The sequence below is a fragment of the Marmota monax genome, unplaced genomic scaffold (genome assembly GCF_021218885.2).
Source record: "Marmota monax isolate L192 unplaced genomic scaffold, Marmota_monax_Labrador192_F-V1.1 WCK01_AAM20220418_F8-fsc00097, whole genome shotgun sequence".
NCBI classification, from domain to species: Eukaryota; Metazoa; Chordata; class Mammalia; order Rodentia; family Sciuridae; genus Marmota; species Marmota monax.
In genome coordinates, this window is record NW_026694162.1 from 4,852,150 (window position 1) to 4,867,996 (window position 15,847).

Below are 15,847 nucleotides of genomic sequence, written 5' to 3' on the forward strand. Positions count from 1 at the left end.
TCACAGAAAACATTCGGCCTTTGGTTTTTTGGAATTGACTTATTTCGCTTTGCAAGATATTCTACAACTCCATTCATTTATCTGCAAATGCCATAATTTTATTCTCTTTTATTGCTGAGTAATATTCCATTGTGTATATATACCAATTTCCTTATCAATTCATCTATTGAATGGCATCTATGTTGGTTCCATAGTTTGTCTATTGTGAATTGTGCTGCTATAAATGTTGATGTGGCTGCATCAGTGTAGTATGCTGTTTTTAAGTCCTTTGTGTATAGATCAAGGACTGGGATAGCTGGGTCAAAAGGTGTTTCTATTCAAAGTATTTTAAGGCATCTCCATACTACTTTACAGATTGGTTGCACCAATTTGCAGTCCCACCAGCAATGTATAAGTGTGCCTTTTCCCACACATCCCTGCCAACACTTATTGTTGTTTGAATTCTTGATAACTATAATTCTGACTGGCGTGAGATGAAATTTTGGAGTAGTTTTTATTTGTATTTCTCTAATTACTAGAGATGTTGAACAGTTTTTCAAATATTTGTTGATTGATTGTATATCTTCTTCTGAGAAGTGTCTGTTCAGTTCCTAAGCCCATTTATTGATTGGGTTGTTTTGGGGGGTTTTTGTTATTGTTTGGTGCTAAATTTTTTGAGTTTTTTATATATCCTGGAGATTAGTGTTCTATCTGTGTGTGTGGTAAAAATTTGCTCTCTCTTCACCTCATTGATTTCTTTTAAATCTTGTTTTTTGTTTGTTTGTTTTGTTTTATTGAGAAGAATCTTTTTAGTTTGAATCCCTCCCATTTATTGATTCTTAATTTTATTTCTAGTACTTTAGAAGTCTTGTTAAAGAAGTCAGATCCTAATCTGACATGATGAAAATTTGGACCTACTTTTTCTTCTAATAGGCGCAGGATCTGTAGTCTGATTCCTAGGTCCTTGATCCACTTTGAGCTTTGTGCATGGTGAGAGATGAGAGTTTACATTGTTACATATGGATTTCCAGGTTTGCCAGTTGAAGAGGCTATCTTTTCTCCAATGTGTGTTTTGGATGCCTTTGCCTAGTATGAGATAACTGTATTTTTGTGGGTTTGTCTCTGTGTCTTCTATTCTGTATCATTGGTCTACATATCTCTTTTGGTGCCAATACCGTGCCATTTTTGTTACTATGACTCTGTAGTAGAGTTTAAGTTCTTGTATTATGATGCCTCCTGCTTCACTTCTCTTGCTAAGGATTGTTTTGGCTATTCTGGTCTCTTATTTTTCCAAATGAATTTCACAATTGATTTTTCTATGTCTATGAGGCATGACATTGGGATTTCAACTAATATTGCATTGAAGCTATACAGTGCTTTTGATAGTATGGCCATTTTGAAAGCATTAATTCTGCCTATCCAAGAGCACAGAGATCTTTCCATCTTCTAAGGTCTTCCTCAATTTCTTTATTCAGTGTTCTATTGTTTTCCTTGTAGAGGTCTTTCACCTCTTTTTGTTAAATTGATTCCCAAAGGTTTATGTTTGTTTGTTTGTATTTGGGTTTTGTTTGTTTGTTTGTTTGTAGCTATTGTGAGTGGGGTAGTTTTCCTAATTTCCCTTACAGAGGATTCATCATGATGTATAGAAATGCATTTGATTTATGGGTATTGATTTTATATCTTGCTACTTTGCTGAATTCATTTAATAAATTTAGATGTTTTCTGGTGGAATTTTTTGGATCCTCTAAGTATAGAATCATGTCATTAGCAAATAGTGATAGTTTGAGTTCTTCTTTTCCTATTCATATACATTTAATTTCATTCATTTCTCTAATTGCTCTGGTTAGAGTTTCTAGGACTATGTTAAATAGAAGTGGTGAAAGAGGGTATCCCTATCTTCTTTCAGGTTTTAGAGGAAATCCTTCTAATTTTTCTCCATTTAGAATGATATTGGCCTTGGGTTTAGCATAGATAGCTTTTACAATGTTGAGGTATGTTCCTACTACCCCTAGTTTTTCTAGTGTTTTAAACATGAAAGAGTGCTGAATTTGTCAAATGCTTTCTCTGCATTTATTGATATAATTATAAGAACTCTTTCATTAAAAGAAGAAAAAGTCAACAAATAAATGACCTGACATTGCATCTCAAAGCCCTAGAAAAAGAAGGATAAATCAACACCCAAAGCAGTAGAAGACAGGAAGTAGTTAATTCAGGGTTAAAATCAATGAAATTGAAACAAAAGGAACAATTGAAAAAATTAACAAAACAGAAAGCTGGTTCTTTGAAAAAGTAAATAAAATTGATAAATCCTTAGCCGCCCTAATGAAAAGAAGAGAAAAAAAAAAACTCAAATTACTAAAATTTGTGATGAAAAAGGAAACATCATGACACACACTACTGAATTACAGAAGATAATTAGCACCTATTTTGCAAATTTATATTCCAGTAAAATAGAAAATCCCAAAGACATTAACAAACTTCTAGAGGCATATGATCTGCCCAAACTAAATCACGAGGACATACACAATTTAAACAGATCAATTTCAAGCTAGGAAATAGAAGATGCCATCAAAAGAAAAACCCTGGACCAGACGAATTCTCAGCTGAGTTTTACAAGATCTTCAAAGAAGAATTAATACCAATACTCCTCAATTATTCCATGAAATAGACAAGGAGGGAACCCTTTTAAACTCTTTCTATGAAGCTCATCTCACCCTAATACCAAAGCCAGACAAAGACTCATCAAGGAAAATAAACTTCAGACCAATATCCCTGATGAACACAGATGCAAAAATTCTCAATAAAACTTTGTCAAATTACTACAAAAACATTTAACAGATAGTGCACTATGATCAATTTGGGTTCATCCCAGGGATGCAAGGTTGTTTCAACATACAGAGGTCAATAAATGTAATTCACCACATCAGTAGACTCAAAGATAAGAATCATATGATTATATTTTTCCTTATTTTCTATGTTAGGCATTTTATTATGATACAACTTGGCAAGCTTCTTATTTGACTAAGTCTATTTGGTGTCCTGTAAGCTTCCTGTATATGGATGTCTATCTCATTTCTGATATGGGAAAAGTTTTCTGTAACTATCTCATTGCAAATGTTCTTTATACCTGTAGTTTGTGTCTCCATTTTCTCTCCCAGCCTGATGATTCTCAGGTTTGATCTTTTTTTTTTTTTCAACTTTTTTTTGGGGGGGGAATTTTAATATTTATTCATTTAGTTTTCGGCGGACACAACATCTTTTTTTGTATGTGGTGCTGAGGATCGAACCCAGGCCGCACGCATGCCAGTGGAGCGCGCTACCGCTTGAGCCATATCCCTGGCCCTCAGGTTTGATCTTTTAAAGTTGTCCTAGAGTTCTTATATATTCTGGTAATGTTCTACTTTTTTTTTCCCTTTATTGCCTTCTGCATACTGAAGATCATATAGTCAGTCTTCAAGGCCTGAAGTTCTATCTTCAAGGGCTTAGTTTCTATTTTCTACACAATCTAATCTATTAGTGATGCCTTCAATCAAGTTTTTAATTTGACTGATTGTGTCTTTTAATTTTAGGAGTTCTGCTTGGTGTCTTTTCACTACTCCTATTTCTGTATTAAAATAGTCTTTCATCTCCTGTAATTGCTTTCTTAATTCCTTTCTTAGATCCTTTATTCATTGAACATTTTAATAATCAGTTTTTTATAATCTTTCTCTAGGCTTTTATCCACCTTACTATCAGTGGGATCCTTTGCTGGGAGACTGTAAATTTTGCAGGGAGATTTGTTTGCCTGTTTCCTCATGTTTTCATTATGTCTTGGACTTGTCATCAGTTGAGGTTGATTCCCATACCTATTTTTCTTTCTTTCTTTTTTTTGCACATGTCCTTTTGTGTGTGATCATCTTATTTGTTCTGGATCTTCTCTCTTATTTTTGATGTATGAGTAGGTGCCAAGGGGTGGGACCTGAGGTCCCTTTCTGATTGTTCCTTCTTGAATCCTTGTTGTTGGTGTGAGGCTTTTGTCTCCTCAGTTCTTTGAGTTGGAGTCATGTCCGAGAGGAATGTTTTGTCTAGCAGCAGAGTCTCTAGCTTATGAACTTTCAGTGTCCCTGTAGGTTTCAAGCATCTCACAGAATGGAGAAAAATAAACAATAGTAACAACCATTGCAAACAACAAACTATACACATTGTTAAAGACTCCCTTCCTATGTCTTCAACATTAATTGCCACCAATAAAGAGGAATGCTGGAATCAGCATTTGTCAACAGTAAAAACAATGACCATGAATTAGACGTGGCTTTAAAGCAAACATCAAGTGTCAATTATATCATCCACAGCAGTAATGATTATATTCGTATTAATGGTGGCAGCAGGAATCATAAAAACCAATTAGTTCTGAAAGATTATAAAATATAGTTAAGTAGAGGAAAAGAAAAATGTGTTAGAAACCTAGAAAAGACTTTATAATTTCAAAAAGTGGGCAGAAAGAAAGCAGAAGAGATGCAGTAAGTGATGTTTATATGGATAGAAGAGAAAAAATGGAAGCAAGATATTGGAAGAGAGGGAGAGAGAACAATACAATTTGACTGGTAACAGGAAAAGCTAAGAGAGAAAGAGAAACAAATAACTGAAAATAATACAATCCAAAAAAGAGAACCCTCAAATGGTAATGCTAGGTAAAAATAATTACATTTAAAAAATGCTAAAAATGAGAGAAAAAGAAATAAATAAGTGTATGCACATATGTTCCTGAACCAATCAGCATTGTCAGAATTCACATGCAAATACACACACACACACACACACACACACAAAGAATTTTTTAAAAATAAAATAAATGAAAAATTCAAACATTTTTTAAAAATCCAAAATCATAGTGAACCTTCTCCATTTAGGTGGTCAAAATAGTTGACCAAGTGGGTGGTCACTGTCTATGTTCAACAGTCGTTTTCTCCAATTCTTCTTGAGTTATGTACTGATAAAGAGAGCAAGGAATGGGGCTCGTTAAGCCCTTCCTGTTTTGTGTTGCTCTCTGAGCTGCCAGTTGGACTGGCCTAAGATTGAAGCCATTTGATATAAGACTCAGCTTCCCTTCTCAACAGTGTGAGGTGGGATGGGTTAGGACGTACTGTCAGTTGGTGTGTTACCCATTCAGTTTGGTACACTCCCAGGGTACCTCTACTGCATCATTCTGATGAGAGGAGTTCCAGCAGGTGGGGCTGAGGTCAAATCAGGCTCATGGGCTTTGTTGGGTGGTGTCTGCTTTAGAGAGATGAGATAGACCTGACCCTAGGTAGACAGTAGCTGATCTCTGATGTGGCTCTGGTTCTCAGGACTCTCCCAAGAAACCCAGTCATGAGGCAGGGAGGCCAATCTGACACTCACTGCTGCCCAGGAGCACAGCCTTCCCAGCTTAGTTCCTGAGTGTATTCACTCCCGCCACACACACACACACACACACACACACACACACACAAAGAGCCACAATGTCCTGGCAGGCACCTGTTAAGAGACTCAGGCTGGGCTTGACAGAAAGTGAGGAAATGTGAGTGAAACAGGTGTGCAGTAGACTGTACCCAGGGGGATTTGAGTTTTAAGGGTGGAGGGGAGCCCAACTCCCTTCGCCCTGGGTCTGATAGCTCACATGGCCAGCTGAAGCTGAGCTTGTGTGTGTGTGTGTGTGTGTGTGTGTGTGTGTGTGTGTGTTCTGATCTCCCATGTCCCACAGACACCTCAGCAGCATGCTCATCCCAGGACAGCTCCTGCCTCAGCTCTCGGCACACAGTTGAGTTACAGAGCACATTTTTCAACACCAGCACACAGTGCATCCTCTGGATCCACTAATAGTCTTAAGCATTTTTTTTATCTTAAGTTTCTCTGTATCAAGACAATGTTTCCCCTTCCTCTATCTGGGGTGAATCTGCATGGGTGGTAGGGACAACAGGTTGGTTTCAATGTATGTTTAATTCTTTGTTTATTGTACCCCAATTTTTTAATCCCTAAGTCACTTTGAGTGCCCAATATTAAATTTTAGTGCAGTCCTCTTCCACCCTCCTCACCAAGAAGCTGTACACCTGCCTATTTGGTCCCTTACAGATTGAGATGCAGCTCTACTCTGCTCCTCCATCTTCCTTCCAATCCATTCAAATTATTAACCCATCAAACGGATTAATTCACTGATTAGGTTACAGCTCTCATAATCTAAGCATTTCACCCCTGAACATTGCTACACTGGTAACGTGCAACCTTTTTAGGGGACACCTCATATCCAAACCATAACAAATGAGATAGTACTTGCCTTTCTGGGCTTAGCCTATTTCACTAACATAATGACCTCCAAGTCAACTTATGTTGTCTGGAACGACAGGATTTCATCAATTTATGGCCGAATAGTACTCCCTTGTGTGTATTACCACACTTGTTTTATCCACTCATTAGCTGCTGGGCACTTAGTTTGTTTCTATTTTTTGGCTCTTGTGAATGGTGCTGCAATGAGCAAGGGCATGCCGAGATCCCTTTGACATACTGATATACACGCAGTATGGGATTGCTAGATCATATGATAATTCTAGTTTTAATTTATTTTATTTCATTTTTTGTGGTGCTGGGAATTGAATCCAGGGCCTTGTGCATGTGAGGCAAGCACTCTACCAACTGAGCTGTATCCCCAGCCCCTAGTTTTAATTTTTTGTTTTCCATGTGATTGTACTATCTCACATTCCCACCAAGAGCGAACAAGGGTTCCTTTTTCTGCACACTCTTGTTTGTCATCTTCAGTCTTTTTGATAATAGCCATTCTTACTGGAATGAGGTGATATTTCATTACGGTTTCAATTTGCATTTCCCTGGTGATTAGTAATGTCGGGCATTTTTTCAAATACTTATTGACCATTTGTGTATCTTCTGAGAAAGTCTATTGCCCACCTTTTAATTAGGTTATTTATTTTTTGATATTGAGTGTTTTCATGTTTTGTTTTGGTATCAGGGATTGAACCCAGGGGCACTTAATCACTGAGCCATAGCCCAGGCCCTGTTTTTAGTTTTGAGATAGGGTCCTAATTTGCTTAGAGCCTCACTAAGTTGCTGAGGCTGCCTTTGAATTCACAATCTTCCTGCCTCAGCCTCCCAAGCTGCTGGAATTGCAGGCATATGCCACCACACCCAGCTGTTATGTAGTGTTTTGAGTTCCTTATATATTCTGGATATTAACCCCATGTCAGGTATATTGTTTGTAAATATTTTCTCTCTTCTGTGGGTTGTCTCCTCACACTATTGTTTTGTTTTCTCAATATTGTATTCAATCATTGTTTCTACTTTTTTTTTCTCTTGAATTTTCCTTTATTCACCCCTGGAGACATTTTTGGATCACTTAAGCCACTTATGACCTATTAAACTAAACTTTCTCTTGATTAATATTAGGTCTTTTCTATTTAGATAAAATTACAAATAATAATTATATTAATACCAGAAAGAAGCATACTCCACCTTAATTTTATCATTTAGCAACAGTTTGCTTTAGATAGCTCTTTATTTCCAAGACATTTGTACTGAGGCTACTGTGATTCTGATGGCCTATTTTACAGTGCTTCCAGTTCATGTAGATTTACCTGGGGGTGGGAAGAAACTATATTCATTTTTCCCCAGGGCCAACAATAGCAAATCAGAAGCAAATGCCTGAAACCTTAACTCCTCTGAAGATAGTGAGATGCACATCAAAGATAAGAAGACTTGGTTGCTCTAACTATAGTTATAAAATGTACAGAAATCCCTCTATTCAAATGTGGTCCCTATCATACGTTAGCTTTGTAAGTCCAAAGAAAATATTCTGGAGGGAGCTAGACTGATTCTGTGGCCTGCTCTTCTCTGCAGAACTTTCACTCAGAATCAACACTTTCCTGAGCATTGGCTTTCTCTTCTAACCACATTCAAAAGTCACCTTAATTATTTCCTCTCATCACTTCGGCCTCAGTTCTCTCAGCACAGTGTAGGTGAGTAAAACAACTGAAGATCTCACCCGCTCACAAAGCTGGAGACAGCCCAAGTCAGGAGCTGCCCAACACTTAAACCTAGGCACAGAAACCCCACCTGGCTTCCTCCAGACACTGGAAACCAAGGCCAAGGAGATCAGTCAGGATTTGGAATGTCAAACCAGCCACAACTTGATTGACAGAAGACTAATCTAAGAAATAATTTTTTTCAACAGAAGATTTTTTTACACTCACATTAATTTACTGGTGCTAGCTTCAGGCTATCAGGCTGTGTCCAGTTTTCTTAATGAAATATTGGAGAAGTTCCTGCTTTTCCTGCTGCGACACTGTTCAAAGATTAAAACATAAACGCAACCAGGAATAAACAATGTTCCAAACATAAACAAATTGTAGTTATTGTGTGATTATTCAAAATAAAAACAGAAAGCTCTCAGACATTTGTATGCCCCTGTTCAGAGGAGCAGTATTCACAAGAGACATAAGGTAGAAACAACACAAATATGTATTGGTTCGACGAATAAACAAAATGTGGTATATACAAAAACAGAATATCATTCAGCTTTAAAAAGAAATAAAATTGGCACACTGCTTTTGGGCTGGGCCCCAGTGGATGTTTCAGGGGCAGCTGATCCACAACCTGTCAGCCCCACACGGTCTACTAGGGAAGCCTGAGCCCACTGGGCAGCTTTCTCCCTTTGTATCATAACCATGTCCACCAATGAGAATGCTAATTCACTAGCTGCCCAGCCTAACAGACTTAAGAACAAGGGAAAAGACAGTACACAAATGAGGCAGCACTGAATAGAGTTTAATGTGGAGCTGAGGAAAGCAAAGAAGGTTGATCAGATGATGAAAAGGTGAAATGTAAGCTCCTTTCCTTATGATGCTACTTTTCCACTCCAGGAAAACCGCAACAACCAGGGCACTGTGAATTGGTCTGTTGATGACATTGTCAAAGGCATAAACAGCAACAATTTGGAAAACCAACTCCAAGCTGCTAGGAAATTGCTTTCTCAGGAAAAACAGCCCCCATAGACAACATAACCCAGGTTGGTTTGGTTACAAAATTTATGTTCTTCTTGGGCAGAACTAATAGTAGTCTCATCCAGTTTGAGTCTGCTTGGGCTCTCACTAACATTGCTCTGGGTGGACAAGGAGGAGCATAGCAACCCCAGCCCAGTGCGCAGAGGAGGAGAGCAACCAGCACACGTGGAGGATGAGAGTGACAGTGCTGAGGTCCTCCCATATACCCATGTGTGGCTCTCCCGGCTCGCTTCCATCCAGAGACAACAGCTAGGACCTGGAAGACCATAGCCAAGGTCCCTGAAGGCCTGGTTACACCTACTAGTATCCCTGCTAGCCTACTTCTCTTGATTCCTCTTTTACTCTTCCTATGATATAATACCTCTATATTCTCACCTCCCACCTCATAAACTCCACATCCTGCACCCCACCCAACTCCCTTTGTTCACCATTAGAAATTGTAGACCCTTATGCAAACATACTATTTATATTGTAGATACTAATTAAACACATCATTTCTGTTTACTGCAACAAAACTGTAATTGTCTAAATTGGAGTTATTTGGTTTAAGGCTACATATTGTTCACATTGGGGACTGTAAATATTGATCTCCCCCTTAAAGATGAGGTATTGGTAACCTGCAGGGACACTGCAAGATTATAGAGTAGAAACTATAAAACCTCAGATCCACACAGCTAGAGAGAAAGACACATGAACTACATGAAAAAACACAAAGGAAGAAAGTGCCCCAAACAAACCAAGATACTACAATGATAGAATCCATTGACAGCACAGTAGATGAAATGTCAGAGGAGTTCAGAATGTACACAATTAAAATGATCTGCAAAGCACAGAATGATATAATGTTGCTTCTGGGACATCACAACAGACCAAGGCTGTGGTGGATGGAGGTGCTATCCCAGTATTCATTTCTCTCTCGGCATCTCTCCATGTTCCCATCAATGAACAAGACATATGGGCTCTAGGAAACATTGCAGGTGATGGTTCAGTTTTCTGAAACTTGGTTATCAAATATGGTGCAGTGGCCCCACTGTTGGCTCTCCTTGGAGTTCCTAATATGTCAACTTTAGCATGGGGTTACTTATGTAATCTTACCTGAACACTTTCAAACCTTTGTCACAATAAGAATCCTGTACCCCCATTAAATGCTGTTGAGCAAATTCTTCCCACTTTTGTAGAAGACTTTAGTCTACTGCATCATGATGATCCAGAAGTATTAGTGGATACCTGCTGGGCTGTTTCTTACCTTACTGATGGTCCAGATGAATGCATTGAAATGGTTGTGAAAACAGGAGTTGTATCCCAACTTGTGAAGCTTCTAGGAGCTTCTGAATTGCCAGTTGTCACTCCCACTCTACCACCTATAGGAAATATTGTGACTGGAACAGATGAACAGACAGATTGTGATAGATGCAGGTACACTTGCTGTCTTTCCCAGCCTACTAACTAACCCCAAAACTAATATTCAGAAGGAAGCTGCATGGACAATGTGAAACAGCTGGCCTATAGGACCAGATATAGCAAGTTGTCAATCATGGATTAATCCCATTCCTTGTCAGTGTTCTAAGGCAGACTTGTAGACACAAAAGGAAGCTGTATGGGCTGTGACCAATTATACAAGGGATGGGACAGTTGAAGAGATCATATACCTCATTCATTGTATATGCAATGATGCCAAAATTATTCTGGTTATTCTGGATATCTCGTTTCAAGTATCTTTCAGGCTACTGAGAAACTAGGAGAAACCAAGAAACTGAGTATAATGACTGAAGAACGTGGAGGCTTGGACAGAATTGAAGCTCTATAGAACCATGAAAATGAGTCTATGTAAAAGGTCTCATTAAGTTTGATTAAGGATTATTTTTCAATAGAAGAAGAGAAAGATCAAAATGTTGGGCCAGAAACTACCTCTGAACCCTATACCTTTCAAGTTCAAGATGGACTCCTGGACCTTTAACTTCTAGGCTGTACAACTGAGGCATAAAGTTTGTTATATACTATGTTCGGTGTAAATTTGTCTTACTATTTCTCTACTAAGAGCTCTTTTTAAATGTGGCTTGTTATTGTACCATTTTTTTTTTACAACAAAACTATACTTGAACAGTTCCAAACTGTACGTACTGTATGAAACTTGTCCTCTAAATAGCTTTCTCATTGCTATGTGGAATTTCATCTTACAGTGTCCTGTAAATAAAGATTAAATTCCACCCATTTCTTTAAAAAAAAAATGAAGTGAAATTCTGATATATGCAACAATACGGATATCACTGAAGATGGTATGTTAAGTAAAATAAATAGGTTCCAAAAAGACAAATTTTTTGTTACTTTTACATTTTTATTTTTCTTTGTATTTGTTCTTTTTAGTTATACATAACATTAGGATTCATTTGACATAATTATAAAAGCATGGAATATAATTTGGTCTGTTCAGTCCCTAGTACTTCCCCTTTCTCTCCTCTCCTCCCAATCTGATTCCCTTCCCTCTACTCTTAATAATCTTTCAGTTATTTACTTTAAAAAAAATTAGCATCTTATGGATGGACATGATGGTGCAATTCAGTGTGGTATATTCATATATGTACACAGGAAATTTAGGTCAGATTCATTCCACTTTCTTCCTTGATCCTCCTCTCTCCCCCTCAATCCCCTTCATGTACTCCACTGATTTCTCCTCTGTTTTGATAGCATCCTCTCTCTCAAAATGACAAATGTCCTATGACTTCATTCATATGAGGTATCTGTAATACTAAAATTCATAGGGACAGAAAAAAATAGTGTTACCAGAGACTGGGGGAGGAAGAATGTGGAGTTCTTGTTTAGTTGGCATGGAGTTTCAGTTTGGGATTGGGTGAACATTTTAGAGAAGGATCGTAGTAATGATGACACAAGAATGGGGATATACTCAATTCCACAAAACCGTACACTTAAAATTATTTAAAAGAAATATTTATGTTACATATAGATATAACATCACACCACACACACACACACACACACACACACACATATACACACATACACACACACACAGCTGTGTCCTTGGTCTGAATATGAAAAGTTTCTCAGTTTTGAACTTGCAAATGTAATACTGAGGATTTGATTTTGTCTTAAGGTACCAGCAATATGAGAAATATTGTGACAAGTTCTAATCTCCCTGCCTCCACCAGTGGTTAGTGCTTCCTGGATGCACCTTCTGGGCAGCAGCAGCCTGGTCCTGGAGAAGTGATAGCAATGAACCTGAGGCCCTCATCCGGTTCTGCTAAAACATTTCTCTGCACCTGTGTTGTCACCTATCTATCCCTACAGGGAATGCTCCCTATTTACCCTCACTATTTGTGTCAGCTGAATTTTCAGGATTCCTTGTTCCCTTAGAAAACATCCTGATGGTAGGAGAATATCACTTCAGCATTCGTCAAAGACAGAGCAAGGTGAAACTTCACCATGTGAAACAAGGAGAGAAGTGAGTCAGGACTTCCCATCCCTCCCTCTCACTGGAGGCTGAAGAGGAAGTGAAGGATCCTCTTGTCCTCCGGGTTCCTCTGTCCTTGTACTAGGCTACACGAACGCCGTCTGACTTTGACCCTGACTGCGTCTTTCAGTCTTTCACGTATCATATGCTCTCTTGCAGAGCAAATGTCTTTCCATGAGAGTTTAAAACTAAGGCAGTAAGCAGTCTTATCTGTGCCCTTAGAATGCTTTCTATCTGGAATGGGAAAGAGATTAGAAACACAGTCCCCTAGGCAGTCCCACGCATCTGATCTTCATGCTAGCCCATTAACATCTCATTTGGATGGCAGACTCAGTTCTAAGTTTTGGGGATGCATTTCTCCACCCAACCCAAAATATTGTGTATGTACACATGCTTGTCTGTTCTTTCTTGGAGATTTGAAAACAGATTTTAAATTTTAAAAAGGAATCATCAGAGGCTGGGGTTGTGGCTCAGTGGTAGAGCACTTACCTAGCACATGTGAGGCACTGATTTAACCCTCCACACCACACAAAAAAACGAATAAACAAAATAAAGTTATTATAAAAAAACATTAAATACTTTTTCAAAAATGAGTTATCAAATACAAACTTTTTAGCTGGATCAATGGACTTTTTACAGTGGTAAGTTGGCCCTGATGTCTTTGTGGAGTTTTTATATTTCAAATGTGTCTGCATTAGTCCAGTGCACAAAGTGACAGTTCCCAGACCTAAAGCCTTTTGTGGGGAACAAAACAACAAAATTTGAACTGGAATAAAAAAGCTCTTGGGATTGGTTTGGCTCAATCTTGAAATAAAACCATTCATTAGAGCACTGCATTTTCTCTAAGCATTTGGCAGCAATTTCACCCACAAAAAGTTTGCCATATCAACTTCCCATGGGAATTTTAGGGAGATAACAATCCTAAGAAAAAAGTGAAATAACCTCTGTACTAGCACCTAACTCAGTGCCTGTACTAATTTTAGTGCTTTTTTGAGTTTGAAAAATAATGACAATTCTTGTATTAAGCAAGCTTTAAAGTGTTTTTCTATACTTAATAGCAGTATTACTTGGAGTGTTAGTTTGTGTGATGCTTCATCTGCGTATAGGCAACCAGCCCAGAAGAGTAGATTCATCCCAAATAGACCTAACTCCTTCTTTGGGAAAAGATAGCACACACCAGGACTCCCACACCCAACAAGCAGCAAGCAAACTTAGGAGTTTCTGCTGCACTCTCTCTTAAACTCCAGAGTTTGCCCAGAGACAAGTCAAGTCTAAGATTGGCCAACAGATAAAAATAATAATATGTATCTACTCTCCCTGTTCCTCCAACCTTATCCATCATAAGATTAAAGGTGCTAACAAGCTTACTAGGCCCCAGGGAAACAGTATCGACCTACTACTTTAGGGAGAGATCTGTGACCTCTTTTCATATCCTTGTGCTCTCGGTGCCACCCTGTGAAAGAGAATGGGCAGAGCAAGACATCTGTATTAGCAACTTTTGTTTCAAAAGATTAACCCTCAAATGCCAGGACTGTTTTATGAGTCTTAAATAGAAAAACTTCCCAAGCAGATGTCCTATTCCTCTTTATTTACAACTCACTCCATTTAATGGCATACTTCTTGTGTTCTCTGAACTGCCTGAAAGCTTTTTTTTTTTTATTTAGCCATTTTGGCTTTAACAAGACTTCATTTACCATATGCTTTCAGCATTATTTATTTTGCTTGTTCTTATTTCCGAAACCATTTTGCACTAAATTTTACTTCACCTTGAAGCACATATTTATACTTTAAAACTAATTAGGTGATTTATTTTATTTGTTTGCTTTTGTTTCTTGATTTTATGGTTAGTAAAAATAAAACCTCATGTTAGGGTATATGCCTTATGAGATAACCTGGTAATCATTTTCATTTAATTTTAGAAGCCTTGATAACTACCTTAGATATTGTGCAAGTAAAGAGAATAGCCACAATGAAGTCATCAGCTGTGTGGGTTCTAGAGCAAAGACAAACATCAGGACATGTTCAGACCTCTCTCTTATTCACCAAAACAACTCTCATTTTCTAGGTATAAGTCTTCTTTAGTTATCCTACAGTTATAAAACATAAATATCTAGCTGAACAAATTATTATGAAGTGAATCTTTTTCAGAACCACTGTAAGAAAAGATTAGAAGATTTGGCCAAGGCTCTGAGGCATGCCTTCAATACTCAGGAAGTTACAAGCCTTCCTTAGCCTTCACTTCCTGTTTGCACAAGAACTCAGAAAAAGAAGTAATGAAGTATCAAGGCTCTCTCAAGTCTTTCTTGGGTCTTCACAAAACCCTGAATATGCATATGACTTTCTGGATTCCAAAGAATATGTCAGCGTTTTTCAAATTCCCCACATTATACATCTCATTTCCCAGATTCCCTTATACATTTTGAGTCGGGCTTGTTTACCCTAAGTGGTATTGAAGCTCCAGGTAGTGAGACGTTAGAACAATTTCCCCTGATTGTTCTTGACAAATGCCTTGGGTTAAAGCTTTCCCAATAATCAAACTCTGAATTCAGTCAAATAAGAGCAATACCATCGCTTTCACTAATTGAATTTTGTTTTGGAAAAACATAGTTAGTATTCATTAAAATATTTATGTGTATTAAAATGTAATCAGTAATTCTAAAGGAATAAAATTAAGTTTTCTCAGTTTTAATACCTAATATTAAATATTGATAGATATAATACACATAAATAAAATCTCTTTAGGACCCTCAAAGATTTTTAAGAGTATAAAGGAGTTCTGAGAGTGAAAGTTTGAGAACTAGTGACTTAGCCAAATATAAATTTTGAATTCAAAAGATTTTTTATTTAACACATTAAGTTTGTTCTTGTTCCTTCATGGCTGATTTGTTCTTTGTCTCCAGAATCCTTTAAGATTTCTTCTGCTTCTTTGTTGTTCTTTAATTTTATTATAGTATGTCTATATATTTCTTCTATCTATTTTTATAATCTATGAATTATTTCTTACTTCCTCACTTTTGGGGAAATTTTCCATCACTATTTCTTAAAATATTTAATATCTACTGATTTTTTTCCTTGTGTTTCAAGCCTCATATTTATCATAGAGATGTTAACACTATTCCTTCTACTCTACACATTTTTTGACTTTTTAATATTTTCCATGCATTTATGTCCCAGGAGCTGTCCATGGGTTGCATGGGGATCACCGTGCATGGAAGCCTCGTGGATAGAGACATCTGGTGTCTGGGAATGACCAGTGGACATTTCCTCTGGTCAATTGCCAAGGGATAATGTGAATCTCTATCCTGCCCTGCCATGGCCCACACAGCACCTGAGATGGCTGTGACCTGCCAAGATGCCAATCAACCTGCTGACT

General features: G+C 37.7%; 1 pseudogene; it reads left to right on the plus strand.

Moving 5' to 3' along the window:
- The first annotated feature begins 8,669 nt into the window (after positions 1-8,669).
- LOC124107692 (importin subunit alpha-1-like) lies at positions 8,670-10,969 on the plus strand (annotated as a pseudogene).
- The last annotated feature ends 4,878 nt before the right edge of the window (positions 10,970-15,847 follow it).